The 15460-nt window shown below is 38.4% G+C and overlaps 1 non-coding gene across 1 annotated transcript; it reads left to right on the top strand.

Annotated features, from left to right (window-relative positions):
* The first annotated feature begins 7605 nt into the window (after nt 1-7605).
* LOC141503846 (U6atac minor spliceosomal RNA) lies at nt 7606-7732 on the top strand. Its single transcript, XR_012473145.1, has one exon. It is a non-coding gene; the product is annotated as a U6atac minor spliceosomal RNA (small nuclear RNA).
* The last annotated feature ends 7728 nt before the right edge of the window (nt 7733-15460 follow it).

The following is a 15460-nucleotide window of genomic DNA, read 5'->3' as shown; positions in this document are numbered from 1 at the left end:
TTTCTGAGCACTAAATAAATGCTTCCCTCCCATTAAATAATATTAGGTCTCCATAGGTTTAAGCAACAACTGCAAAGGAGCTCGACATACTTAAAGTTGAGTTGAGCGAATTTTTAATTAGGTATCAATCAAATTGAGGGACTGGCTATAAAGCATTCACTGTTTTATAGCCAAGTCAGCAACATGGTAAATGATTTTATTGGTAAACCATGAGCTTTCTTTACATATTTATTATTATTATGTCAATATGTGTTTCCTCTATCTACATACATATAACACTTGACAATATAAGCTGCATTATTAGTTTGCTTTCCTCTTCTGGGTGAGCTTTTTCATTTAGGGTAAATGAAGTCTACATCACCTATTTCAGCAATTTTAAAAAGAAAATGTTTTATTGATAGTCTCTCTCTCTCTCTATTACTATATTATTATATGATCATATAATCACAGATTTAGGACTAGAAGGGACTTTGGACATACTTTAGTCTAATCCTCTCATTTTACATATGTGGAAACTGAAGCCTAGAGAGGTCAAGTATTTTGTTTAAGGTCATACAAGTAGTAAGTGGAAGATCAAGGATTTAAACCCAGAGCTTTTGTTTCCACATCAAACATTTTTCACTGAACTGAAGCTCTCCTGTCCTCTGGTAAAGCACTCCATTGTAACGAGGATGCATTTTTTAAAAGTTAAATTTTATTTTCACCTTCTTTCACTTCCCTCTCCTCTCCCACAGAGAAGGAAAGCAAAACAAAACCCTATTATAAGCACATATAGTTAAGCAAAACAAAAGGTTACAAATGACCATGACCAAAAATTATGTCTTAATTTGCACCCTGAATCCATCAGATCTCTGTTAGGAGAAGGTGGGTAGCAAATTTTATCATGAGTCTTTTGGAATTGTGGTTATCATTGTATTTATCAGGATTCCTAAGACAAAGCTATGTATCTTTACAATATTACTGTCACTGTATAAACTGGTGTCTTGGTTCTGCCCATCTCATTGTGCTTCAGTTGGTGCAAATTTTCTTAGATTTCCTTGAAACCATCCCTTTCATCTTTTCTTACAGTATAATAGTATTCCCTCCCATTTATATCCCACAATGTATTCAGTCATTCCCCAGTTGATTGGATATCCCTTCATTTTTCCAATTCTTTGCTACTGCAAAAATAGCAACTACAAATATTTTTGCAGTTCCTTAGTTGAAGTTTATTTTGTTTAGGACTACTTCCTCCTTAAATCTACCCTTCCTCTTCCCATCTCTTTCTTCTGTCTTTTTCCTCTAGTTTCCCTGTTGAGGGAAATGCATTTCTGTAGAAAATCGTATTTGTGTATTTTTCTTTCCTTTGATCACTTTAGGTGAGAGTGAGGTTCAAGAATTAACTTTTCCTCCCACTCTCTCCTCCTTATTTGACTGCTTCTTGTGCACCTCAAGTATGTGAGATAATTTCCTCTTTTTCCCTTTTAGTATATTCCTCTTCCCCTCCCTTTCAATTCTTAAGACCATTAAAACATAGCAGGATCACTCCCAGGCCACCTGTCTAGACTTACTCTAATGATGATAGGGTTTTGAGGTAACACATGTATCATCTCTTCCCAACAGAATTTAAACTATCTTCATTTAAGTCCTTATTATTTCTGACTCATGAATTGTATTTAGTTTTGCTGGATGTTATTCTTGTCTGTAAGGTTTTAAGCCACTTTTAGTGATTGTCTTTTTCAGTAACATGATGCAACCTATATACACTATTCACATCATTTACACATTTCTCCACCATCCATCGAATAACTTAAAGCTTAATTTTTTTGGCATTTATAGTATTCCATGACTTGCAACCATACAGTAATACTTAAATAATATAGCATAAAAGATGAGACTTGTTGCAGTAAGAAGCTTGGTTATATCAAATTATTTCACTCTTTCCCAGAGACAGAACAATCCTTTTCCTTCTCTTATTCAATTATAGGCCTAGATCATTGCCCATCTGCAGCATCTATCCAAGATAAATACCATATACTGATTGACCAACTCTGGGGTCTAATGCCTATCATAAGCATTTTTATCCGCTTGGTTTTTATTATGTGGATTGTGAGATTGAACTTTTTTGAGTGATCATGGATCTCTTTTAGAACATTCTGCTATGTTCTGGGGCTCAATGCAATTAGTGCAATGTCATTTGCAAGCAGGAACACCTGGAGGACTTCACCATCTATAGGGAATCTCTTTTCAACTTCAATTTTGTGCTGAATGTCCACCATGACAATGGAAACTGCCTTTGGCAAGCATTCCTTGCTAAAAATGAACATCCAGAGGGGCATCAAACAAAATTATCTCTTGTTGCACATTTTCAGAAATCTTGTTTGATTTTAACATTTGCATGAAAGACACCTTGTTGGAAGAGAGCCATTTATGGTCACTTTTTACACTGATAAATCAAATACTTTTTTTATTTTCAGGAAACAAACATGAAGCATAGTTGAATCTGATATTCTCTAGACCTTAGTCAGTTGTGTTCTGCTCTGGAAAATGATTTACAAAACCCTGCCAAATCATTTCTTGACCCTTCACTGAGGTTGCTCTTGATGTATGCATATTGTATACCTTATTCTTGTAAAACTTTTAGAACCATGAGAAAGTAGACATTGGTTGGGTGTTGTTCAGTCCCATCTGATTCTCTGTGACTCCATTTGGAGCTTGCTTGGCAAAGATAATAGAATGGTTTGCCATTTCCTTCTCTAGTTAATTTTATAAATGAAGAAACTGAAACAAACAGGGTTAAGTGACTTGCTCATTAAGTGTCTGAGGCTGGATTTAAACTTAGGAAGAAGAGTCATCCTGATTCCAGACTCAGAGTACTATTTCTTTCTCCAGATCATTTTACAGATGAAAAAACGAATGCAATTAGTGTAGGGTAACTTTCCCACAGTCACGCAACTAGTACGTATCTGAGACCAGATTTTAGCTGAGAAGGAAGTTTTCATGACTGAAGTACTGAAATACTGACTGGACTCTATCCATTGTGCTATCTAGTTGCTCCAATGTAATACAAATATGTCTCTCTATGAGGTAGAAAGTAATGTAGGCAAAGGGGAGATCTAGACAATGTGATTTGGGAACATTTTTGGCACTTAAACTGGTCAGATAAGAGAAGGATTTATTGAGGAGGTAATATTGAAAAGGATTCCAAAAAATGAAGATGGAAGTTTCAGGCTCTGCCCCTTACTAAGGCTGACTGTACAAATCCATCATGGTAGGTGATGTAGAACATATTATAATTAATATTCAAGCTTGGGATTTCTTTGAGCGGAGGGAAGGATGGGGCTCCCAAGTCACTTATTTGGAGTCAAATGTTTTCCAGGTGTCCTGTTGTCTCTGAGCTGAGTGGTTCTCTGCAACTAAGACCAAGCACATTTTATGCTATTGAACAAAGCATTTACAACCACAGTGTATCACTTAGGGCTTTTTACTGGGCACATTTCCTTTCATTTGTAACATGTTTATAGAGAATATTAAGAGTCTTTTTATTTTTATTTTTTTAGAGACAGGCTAACAGCCTGGAAAAAACAATACCCATAAACAGTTACAGGGATGTGATCAGGGCTAGCACAGTATTCCCATCTGCTTCCGGCTGTCAACATTTCAAAATTCTATTCCAAAATCAGACTGCATGTGCTCAGTTACTGGGAAGACACCAGGGTCCTTTAAGATGTAGAGGCTTCCATGGGAAGTCAGTGAATTGTAGAAGCTTTGAGTAAACAAGCCTATCTATTGGCCTTGCAAACTTGATTTGAGAATGCACTCTGTTCTGTGGCTGATCCTTCTATATTATCTATGAATGGGATATTGTGCAGTGTGGGGGGTAGATAAGGGTATGGATGGGGTCTTAAGTTTTTTGTGGGAGATTACCCTGGTATGCTTATCTGCCCTAAGTGCTCAGGTGAGTGGTGGATGATGGCATCTGAGTTTTTGCAAAATTATTTATAGTAGTCAGAACAGGACCACTCAGCATGGTGTGTGTCTCATCAAAGAACAAAACAAAATTGGAGTAGCTCAAAAGAAATGTGAGATGTGCAAATTTAGAAATATCTCTTCTCCAAATGTTAATATCAACTATTTGTGCCCCATCTGTGGTAGAGTCTTCCAAGTTTGTATTGGTTTGATCATCCATAGTCGGACATACTCAACATAGTGTTGTCATTTTGGTCCTCTTTGAGAATAAGGGTCAACCGCCAACTAACCAACTATAGTAGCCACATAAAGGTAAATTGGATCTGGAAACAAACTGTCCTATACTTGGAATGAAATGGAATGCATGTTAGAGTGGAGTGAGCACTGAGCAGAAACTTGAGGTTAGGAGGCATGCTGCCATTGGGTGGTCTTTGAGATCTGGCCCTGAGCCTTTTTCCCCGCTTACAACACCACTGAGATGTCTTGGGGTATTTATGGGTACATTATATCCCATATTGGGAGGAGCAAAAGATAATTAAACTGGTTCCATGTCCCACCTAACATGATGATCTGATGGTCCCCACTGGCTTTGCTCCCAATTTTCCATCCCTAGAGAAGGGAACTTGGCCAGCATCAGATCTTTGGGGGCAACACTACATCCACAGTTCACAGGAAAAGTGAAAAGGGTTGATTGATTCAGTTCTGAGGCAGGGGATAGAACAGCTAAAGCAGTTGAACTGCATAGGGGAATCTTGGGACCATGGTATTATTGGACATTAGCTAAGAATTTGAGCTAAAAAAAGGAAGGGTTGTTAATGGTCACCATTAGATATAACTCATTATTAGACATTAGCTAAGAATTTTAGGTAAAAAAGGAAGGGTTGTTAATGATCACCATTAGATTTAACTAGACAGACTGAATTTTGTGTCTGTAGGTGGTTTGGAATTGCTTGCAGGAGAAAAAGGTCCAAGTGAGCCTTCAGGCTTAGAAAGAGTAGGAAATCTAGAGAGTAAGAGAGTATCCAGAGGGAAAAAAAGTGATTTGATAGTGTCAGTAATTCAAGAGAAATAATGAATGAATAAAAAATATTTATTAAGAGCACTGTGCTAAGAACTTTACAAATATTGCCATTTAATCTTGAGAAAAATCCCAAGAGATAAGTGCTCTTAATACCCCCATTTTATAATTGAGGAAACTGAAACATACAGAGATTAAATGTCTTGCCCAGGGTTACACATCTAATAAGTGATTGAAACCAGATTTGAACAAACTCAGGACTTCCTGACTCTAGGTCCAGCACTCTATTCACTACTCCACTTCAGGATGTTGTTTAAATGGATTGCCTTGCTTCAGTGAGGGCCCAACTGAGATTTTGTAGCATAAATTTGTGATAGATCTAATACTATGGTTCCATGATTTTATACATCTCTGTTCCACAGCTTGTGAATAGGGACAAAAGAGGCAGATGAGAAGAGTAAGGAGAGAATGGGGATTGGCAAGATATAATTGGCAATAGAACAAGAAGGCAAGAATTTTAATTGTAGTGGATGGTTTAGCTTTGAACTGATTCACCAAAGGTCCTAAGTGGGCAATACTTGCACATTTATTGGACCATCCTCCATCACACATTGATATTCCATGGTTTTAAGCAACTCCCCAAGTAATTGGAAACCCACTTTATTTCCAGTTCTAGGTTAACACAAAGAATTCTACTATAGATTTTGTGCTAAGATTTTGGACCCCTGTTTCGGTCTTTAGAGTTCTTTAGAATATTTTTTCAGAAGTGGAAATCACTGGATTAAAGAGTAATGTCACTTTTCTTTTTCTTTTTTCTAATTAAAGATTTTATTTATTTTGAGTTTTACAAATTTTCCCCCAATCTTACTTCCCTCCCTCCATCCCCCACAGAAAGCAATTTGTCTGCCTTTACATTGTTTCCATGTTGTTAAAGTCACTTTTCTTGAACAATGTGAAACCAAAAAACCATGAAGAATGGCTGGATCGGTTCATAGCTTATCTTTCCATAGACTCTTCACCACTGACAATTGTCATCTTCTGTCATCTTTGCTAATTTTCATGATGTGGGATGAAATTTCAAATTTCCTTTGAATTTTTCTTGCTATTAATGATTTAGAGAATGTTTTCATGTGGTCATTTGTATTTTGCAAGTCTTTTGAAAACTATTTGTTGTTGTCCTTTATCTATGGGGAATGACAGTGTCATTTGATTGATCTGCTGTATATTTTGGATGTCAATGATAATTTTTTTTAGGTTTTTGCAAGGCAAATGGGGTTAAGTGGCTAGGTCATTATTAAGTGTCTGAGACCGGATTTGAACCAAGGTACTCCTGACTCCAGGGTTGGTGCTTTATCTACTATGCCACCTAGCCGCCCCCAATGATAATTTTTATCAATGAAAACTGATGCCCATATTTTCCTATTTTCCTATTTCTCTTTTAATCCTCTCTTCACTGATTTTGTCTGTGCAAAAGTTTTTTGGTTTTATGTAGTTAATGGGATGGGTACGTGGTGCAGTGGATAGAGTACCAGCCTTGGAGTCAGGAGTACCTGAGTTTAAATCTGGCCTCAGACGCTTAACAATTACCTACCTCTGTGGCCTTGGGCAGGTCACTTAACCCCACTGCCTTGCAAAAACCTAAAAAAAAATTTACGTAGTTAAAACTGTCAACTTCATTCTTAGTTTGGTTAAAAATTTTCCTCCTAACCAAGTCTTAGTGCCATTATTGTGAAACAAGGTTTGTTGGGGCATCATTATGTGGGGTTGAAATATATACAGGAAGCACAGCGGAAGCCCAGTTGGCATCTTTATGCCAGGAAAAAATTTTAATTCCTCCCAGACCTTAATCAGAAAATCCAAAGAGGATTTTGAGTATTTTCTCTGCTCTGTTTCCTGCAGAGTACTTTTGGTGAGATCCACCTTCCTCCCTCTTTCCCTAAATTCCCTCCCCCCCCCAGCTCCATTAGGATGGAGCAGATTTGTTATGATGCTTAAGAACCAGGGAGCAAGCCACTAGAAAGTAGTGCTATGCAGGCAGATCTATAAACACAGAGTCATGGCTGCCTGGTTGGCCCCACCAAGTAGTCAATTAGAGTCAATTATCATCTAGAAACTCAGAGCTGCCTGTTAGTATGCCTGCCGTGTGTCCAATCGAGTCTGCATGGTTTCATGGCTCCACAATTTTCTCTTTGTCTGAAATGATCTCAGGTACCCCCTGAACATGCTAGACATTAAGGATATCACACTGGTAGGTCTTGGCAGGGGAGTTGGATTTGATTCAGTCGAAAGTGACGTAAGGGTATTGGGTTCATGGTTCATTTAACAAGTGCTCTAGCTGTCAATACATTAGTGTAAACCTCGTGCAGGTAGTAATTTGGTTTCTAATGAGGTTTCCGACCAGTGCCTTACCATGAAATGGAGGATATTGTTCAGTGGCCATAAAATATACCTGTCTGATCAGACATGAGAAATGTGCTGACCTTGAACATGAAGGATACTTATGACAATGCCTCTTGCCTGGGCCTCAGTTTTCTCTTCTGCCAAGTGATATTTGTCCTTCCTTCTCAAAGAAGACCATGACATCAGGGAGGTGATGTCATGACAGGCACATGAATTGGATTGGAGTGAGGGGGTGTGGTGCTAAGTATGAAAGGAGAGAAGGTTAGCACTCCCCTTGATCCGGATGGAAGAGGTCCTATGTGGACTTTACAATACATACACAGCTAAGGCATTGCTACCTACTCTGGCATCTAACCAAGTCTTCCAAGTATGTATGTGTGTGAATGCATTTTGTGGTATGTATATGTGTGTACAGCAGTACTAGATGGGACTGAACCAGATAATTCCTCAAGATTCCTTTCTGTTCTAACAATCTATGTGTCGAAGTCCTTTCCAGTTCATATAGTTAGGTTCTATAAATCAACATGTGAAAAATCATTGCCATTAGAACACATGTTTTGAAATATTCTAGGCATGGGGTAAGTCATCCACATTCTTACCTATTTCTTTGGTGCCATATTGGGAGAACTGTGGTCTGTCACATGGGGCCAATTTATGGGGGTCAAACCCACACCTCTATGAAGTCTTCCCTACTACACTCAGATTTCTCTGAACTTTCATCTCTCTCTGTGTGTCTATATGTGCATGTGTATATGTGTGTGTGTGTGTGTGTGTGTCTGTATGTGCATACCTGTGACCAGTTATATCAGACTCTTTCACCCAGAAGATGAGTTTGGAGGAGTGGGGGCAGGATGCAGATAGTGACAACCAGAATGACTGAAAAAAAAAATCTCTCAGTATAGCTCTCAACACCATAGAATTCTATCAACATCCTTTTTCTGTGTTTAGCCTTATCAAATCTATTTAGGACTGAAACATCCAGATGGCTAAGGTTAACTTGTCCAAGATTGGCCCATCTAGATCTCTTTCTGTACCTCTGTATGAAACTCCATTGATCCCTAACATCAGTGAGTCATCCAGGACAGTTTGGTGACCTGAACCAAGGGAGTTGCCTGGGATTGAGCTACACATGAGTGGTTTCACTTCTTTTAGACTTAGATAAACCTAAAATTGTAATGCATAATTGAGTGTAAAATACTACTAATTGAGTAAAATAATAATGAGTTTGGAGATGCTCACCTCCCTTTTTTTGTGATGAAAGGAAATCAGAGTTACATAGCAACAATGTAGTGACTAGTACCCAAGATTTTGGATTTCATATTCAGGGCTCTTTGTGAAATATTAGCTTCCTGAATATGACTAATAGGTTCCTTGTACTTCTTTATGGATTAAGATTCTTCCAGGGAAGTCAAAGCAAGAAGTTTGTGAAGATTTCAAGAATGAAAAGAAAATAATTCCAGCAAGAAATAAACAAATTTGTCTGAAGGAACTGACAGATGCACCAGTTAAAAACAGTTAAGCAAAACCAATTTACACAATGGATATCATAGTGTATTGTCATGCCCTGCACCCACAGTTTCTCACCTCTCTGAAGCAAGGTAATTTTCCTGTAAAGAGATATGTAGTGAACACAGAAATAAAGGTGACTAACAGAGGAAGAAGACAAGAGTATGACATGACCTTGCGAAACTAGAATTAAGAATACTAAAGCTCAGAATAAGTTGAGATGGGTGAAGAAAGCAAGGACAATTACAGGGTTACTTTTTGTCTATTTGGGAAGAGAGGGGGATTAAGGCAGACTCTGGTTACTGCTTGGGATGAATGGAAAGATGATAATTATGACCAAGAGAAGGAAAACCTATTCAATTCTTATTTCATTTCTATTTTATCTGCAAAGGAGAATGATCTTTGTATGGCAAAGGACAGAATGAAACTGACAAGGGAACTTATGCTTCCCCAAAGTAAGGAAATCTTAAAAAAGAATGAATGGGGCACATCTACGAGGTGCAGTGAATAGCATGCTGGCCCTGGAGTTAGGAGGAAATGAATTCAAATGTAACCTCAGACACTTAATGATTGCCTAGCTGTGTGACCTTGGGCAAGTCACTCTTAACCCCATTGTCTTAAGTAAATAAAAATTTTAAAAAATGAATGTATGAAACATTCAATAAGTGTTTGCAGTGTGTTATTTACCACCACATTCCCAATATATTGTTTTCTGGGGTTAAATCTTAAATACTCCAAAAGTCATAGGCTGGCTCCCTGCATACAGGTAGTTTCATTGGTCATTATTCAATGCCTTCAGGATAGATGATAATATAAACTTTTATTGAAGAGTTCTTATGGATGCAGATTATTCTCTCTTCATCCTTACATCACACCTTTAAGTTTTTGATATCCTTTCTAGCAGACTATACTTTGTAGCTATGGGATGACTTGCTTAAAACTGCTTTCACTTTCTTCTCATGAGTACCCTAGATCAGAAGAGAAAAATGTCTATATTCTTTGATTCAGTTTTACTTTGTTTTTCACTCTTTTCAGTACTCTAAGTCATTCAATTAGCTGAATGCTACAGTGTGGTAGGCATGAAGGATCCTGACTTTTGTTATAACACTTTTGATTTTTTAGCTTTCTCTTGGGGTTATGCCAAGTAAAAGATTCTCCTGGGGACCCTTATCTTAGGGAGTCAGACTTTGTTCTTCTTTTTTTTGCAAGACAAAAATGTTAAGTGGCTTGCCCAAGGCCACCCAGCTAGGTAATCATTAAGTATCTGAGGTCACTTTTGAACTCAGGTACTCCTGACTCTAGAGCTATTCACTGAGCCACCTAGATGCACCCTTGCCCTACACACACACTTTGTTCCTCTTGAGTGTAAACAAAGAATTTGAATGGAGAAGGATGATGTCATCCATCACTGTACTCCCAAACTACTCTTGTATGATCTGCATTTGAAGATGCTTCCTCTCCTGTTAGGTCCATTTCCTCCTCCACACTAACACCAAGTGGTGGTATGTGTTGTAGTTTACATATTATCTCTTGGTTCAGATGATAAGTTGGGTGTTCCGGTGGGGTCCAGTTTGTAGTCAAGAAATAGACAGAATTGGGGCTGCTAGGTGGTGTAGTGGATAAAGCACTGGCCCTGGAGTCAGGAGTACCTGGGTTCAAATCCGCTCTCAGACACTTAATAATTACCTAGCTGTGTGGCCTTGGGCAAGCCACTTAACCCTATTTGCCTTGCAAAAACCTAAAAACAAACAAACAAAAAAAAATAGACAGAATTAAAATATAATTAAATTTGTCACTGGCTTTGTAAAAATTCATGTCTTGTTAGTGCCTTTGCTTTTCACATCACAATCATTTCTATATTTATGTACTTGTCCCCAATAGATAAAAACCAGTTAAGCAAAACTAATTTCCCCAGTGGATCTCTGACAATGTATACAATCATTTATACCTGAACTCCTCCCCAACCCTACCCCCTCTAAAGTAAGAAGATAGATTTTTCTTCATTTATTCTCTGGAGTTAGAAATGGTCGTTACCATCTTGCATACTGACTTTTTAAAAGTTTTTTTTTTTTAAATTTACATTACCATAGTCATTGTGTTTATTTACTCTTTTTTGCCGGAATGAGCAATCTTTATTTAGGGTGCCCAGCAATTGATGTAGTCCCAGTCAAAATAGAAAGCCAAGAACAGGTAGGAGTGGGAAGCCTGCAGGTAGAGGTTGGCCAGGTGGTTGAAGGAGGCCTTGGCTTCGGACAAGAAGTTTTGGCAGATCTGGGAGGTGGAAGTCATGGTGACTGATCCCCGAGCTGGCAGGCTGCAGAGAGGGGCAGGAAGCTGGTCTGTTTCATCCAAACACTGTTGAAGTAAGAACCAGAGTGAGGTTCTTTATGAAAATAGTTTTAGCTTTATTAAACTGTCGACGTTCTTTCTGTCCAGGGACAGAGATGGGAGAGAAGAGTAGGTGGTCAAACAACACGGGTGATTTCACAGTATCACAAAGTACTTTGGGTACAAGGGCATGTGACTGGGGACCTGAGAGCTGCTGTCAAAATGGCATCCAGGGCTTTTGGACACTAACATAGTTTCTGGGTCCTCCTCTCTCTGACTTCTTTTTTCTTTCTTTAATTAAAGATTTGATTTACTTTGAGTTTTACAATTCCCCCCCCCCCCTTCTTACTTCCCTCCCCCCACCCCCCTCACAGAAAGCACTCTGTCAGTCTCTACTTTGTTTTCATGTTGTACCTTGATCCAGATTGGGTGTGATGAGAGAGAAATCATATCCTTAAGGAAGAGACAAGAAGTCTAAGAGATAACAAGGTCAGACAATAAGATAGTAGTTTTTTTCTAAATAAAAGGTAATAGTCCTTGGTCTTTGTTCAAACTCCACAGTTCTTTCTCTGGATACAGACAGTATTCTCCATTGCAGACAGCCCCAGATTGTCCCTGGTTGTTGCACTGAATGAGCAAGTCCATCAAGGTTGATCATCACCTCCATGTTGCTGTTAGCGTGTACAGTGTTCTTCTGGTTCTGCTCATCTCACTCAGCATCAGTTCGTGCAAGTTTTTCCAGGCTTCTCTGAAATTCCACACCTCCTGGTCTCTAATAGAACAGTAGTGTTCCATGACATACATGTACCACAGTTTGCTAAGCCATTCCCCAATTGAAGGACATTTATTTGATTTCCAATTCTTTGCCATCACAAACAGGGCTGCTATGAATATTTTTGTAAAGTGATGTTTTTACCCCTTTTCATCATCTCTTCAGGATATAGACCCAGTAGTGGTATTGCTGGATCAAAGGGGATACGCATTTTTGTTGCCCTTTGGGCATAATTCCAAATTGCTCTCCAGAAAGGTTGGATGTCTCTCAGACTTCTTTAACCTTCCTGGGATGCAAGAGCCAATCCCAACAATGGTGTCTGCATTCCATTTCCTGCTGGTGCAAAAGAATCAGTACTCATCTGCTAGGTGAAAGAAACTATCATAAACAGTCATAAAAGGGACCCCAACCCTACACTCAAGTTGACCTGGATTTTGCTCTGTGCTTAGCTATCCCTAGACTAGGGAGTTGCAAAACAACTACAGTAGTAGGACTAAGGGGGCGTGGTTCTTCTGGATATTTCTTTCTCACCTAAGGCCTTTCTTAATGCTATGGATCATTCTCTTTCAGGGGGACACACTAGGGTGTATTTGAATCTGCAAACTGGTAATTAGTGATAACAGGATTAAGACACACTCAGGATCATTGGACACAATCTCTGCTACAAAGCCACCACTGCTTTGTTAGAGTTACATTGGTCTTTTTACTTCCTTCTGCTGAGCCCATGTTCTTTACCACCTTCATACTTTTATTAAAACTTTTTTTCTCTTTGATGCTCTTTCCCCCTTCTCTCTGTCTACCTAATTCAACATCCATCTTTTTGAAGCCTCTCCTGATCACTCTTTCTTTTCCCCAACTTCCTAGAACCCTCAGAGACAATTATATCTTCTACCTTTAAGAAATTTATATGTATAAATTTTGTTTCCTTAATAATGCTCTCAGTCCCTGGAAGGCCAATTCTGTATCATATTTCTGTTGCATCTTCTGTAGCATTTGCCATAGGGCTGGATACCTAGGAAATACTTGCTAATGGGTTTGGTGAATTGAACTAATTAATCAGAACCCAACTGATCAGAATCTCTCAGATAAAAGGTACAATGTGACAAAATAGATATCACCTTGGACATGGAGTCAGAAATCTATATTCAAATCTCATCTCTGTTATTGTTTAGTTCTATGACCTTGGGCCATTGAACATTGAACATCTCTGAACTTTAATTTCCCTACCTGTAAAATTGGTATTGGCATTAAGGAAATTTGCAGAAAGATGTTATGAAGATGTCACTATAATTATTGTTCTTACATTACTTTCTTCTCATTCTCTAGATAGAAATAGTTCTGAAATCAGTCATTATCCTCTTAAATTAATTAAAATTTAATATTATTTGGAATTTTATGGCAGGAGTCAATAAAAATAATAATAACAATTATTATTATCTTCATCATCATCACCAAAGTCAGTGAAATATACCAGTCAATGAATGAATGTTTATGAAGTGCCCACTGTGTACTAGGTTCTGGAGAAATTAATACAAAAAAGATGAAAATCCCTATTTGAAATGAGCTTATTTTCTAATGAGGGGGCTAATTATATACAAATATATATGTACACAAAATATAAAGTTAGCAATAGTATATATATATATATATATATATATTATATATATATATATATATATATATTTATACATATACACTCTTTTACAAAAGTAGAATTGGAGTAGAAAAACTAACCTTTAGGGGATAAGGAAAGGGTTCCTGAGTAAATGGTTTCTGAGCTACAGATTTAGGGAAGAGATGGATGCTGAAGCCCAGCTATGGAGGGAATGTATTATAGGCGTGTAGAAAACTAGATTGGGGCCACATTGTATAGGCCTTTAAAAATCTAGACATAGGCGTTTCCATTGTCTCCCAGGAGCAACTGGGAGCCCTTGGAATTGATTGAGTAAAAGAGTCATATGGTCAGATCAGAATTTGTGGCAGCAGCTTTTACAATGAACAGAGGTGGGGAGAGACTTGAGGCAAGGGGACCAACATAGAGGCTATTACAATAATCTAGGTGAGAGGTGATGAGTGGGTGATCTAAGGTTGTAGTAAGTTGTGTGAGTGGAGAACAAAGGATCAGATGTGAGAGATTATTTAGGTAGAATCAGTAATAGTTGCAGTTAATTAGATGTGGGGGAGAAAGTGAGGCACTGAGTATAATGCTGAGCTTATGAATTAGGTAGACTGGTAGCATGGTGGTACCTTAGAAACAGGGAAGTTTGGAAAAGGAAGAAGTTTAGGTGCAATGACAATGAACAGGTCTTGACATTGGATTTAAGATGTCTTGGAGATATCCTTTTTGTAATGTCTAATAGGCAATTGTTGAGTGGAACTGAAATTTGGGGGAGAGATTATGACTGTAACTCTCTCTGTTTCCCTCCCTCTCTAAGCCTAAATAGAACCTTGGGGACATTCATAATTATAGGGCATGATGTGGATAATGAATCAGTAAAAGGACTGAGGAGTGGTCAGACTGGCAGAAGGTAAACTAGGAGAGAAGAAAATCTCCAGGAGGAAAGGGTAATTAAAAGTATAAAATGCAGCATGTGGGGAAAAAGGGCTTAGGACTGAGAAAAGACCTTTCAAAAAGACTTGGCAATGAAGAGATCAGTTTCAGGTGAGTCATGAGGGCACAAATTAAATTGCATAGGGTTGAAGTGGAACATAGATGAGGTTTTTCCAAGTACTCTGACTGTGGAGTGTGTTGGCCTTGGAGTCAGAAAGACCTGAATTTAAGAAACTTTGAGAAAACTTAACCTTTAGTAACACAGATATCACTCTGAGACAGCAACAGATCTGTATTCCTTACCTGGGAACACAGAACCCTCAAACAAAACCCATCATCATTTCTGAATGACAAACTCCTAACCCAGAAAGCAACCAAAGAGCTTTCTGAGAATGTCCTTGGCATATTGGCCACTTAGTCTAATCTCCTCCTGCTCCATCTCCAGCCCTGCAAAGTGAATTGAATCAATGCCTTGAAGGCCCCATAAGTTCTGCTAGCAAAGAGATACTATATACTAATCTCACTCAGGTAAGAGTCACAGCAATAAGCAGAGTGGTGAATTGTAAGCATTGGTTATCTGGCTGGTTTGTTCAAACTTTCCTGAGTGCTCTGGTCTACAGAGATTTTCTGGTCCTTGTCTCAATGATTGATGCCAAAGTCCTGAATCTTCTCAGGTTGGGAGTAATGCAGGGGGATAGCAGGGCATAGCATAATACTCTCAGTTGGCCTGTTATCCAAAATGATCCCACCTAAAAACACAGTCTGTCCCTGCCATACTGTAACTATAGATAGCCAGAGATCTCTTGAGTCAATTGGGGCTGTCCAATTGCATCCAATGAATATTCTAGTGTCTCAATTGAAGAAGCATGCAATCTGGGGCCTCTGCTAGAGCAATCAATTAAAAACAGTAGCATTAGGACTCCTAAAGGCACAAGAA

The sequence above is a fragment of the Macrotis lagotis genome, chromosome X (assembly GCF_037893015.1).
Source record: "Macrotis lagotis isolate mMagLag1 chromosome X, bilby.v1.9.chrom.fasta, whole genome shotgun sequence".
Lineage (NCBI taxonomy): Eukaryota > Metazoa > Chordata > Mammalia > Peramelemorphia > Peramelidae > Macrotis > Macrotis lagotis.
Note: the sequence above shows the minus strand (reverse complement) of the source record. Positions and strands in the feature narration are given on the sequence as shown.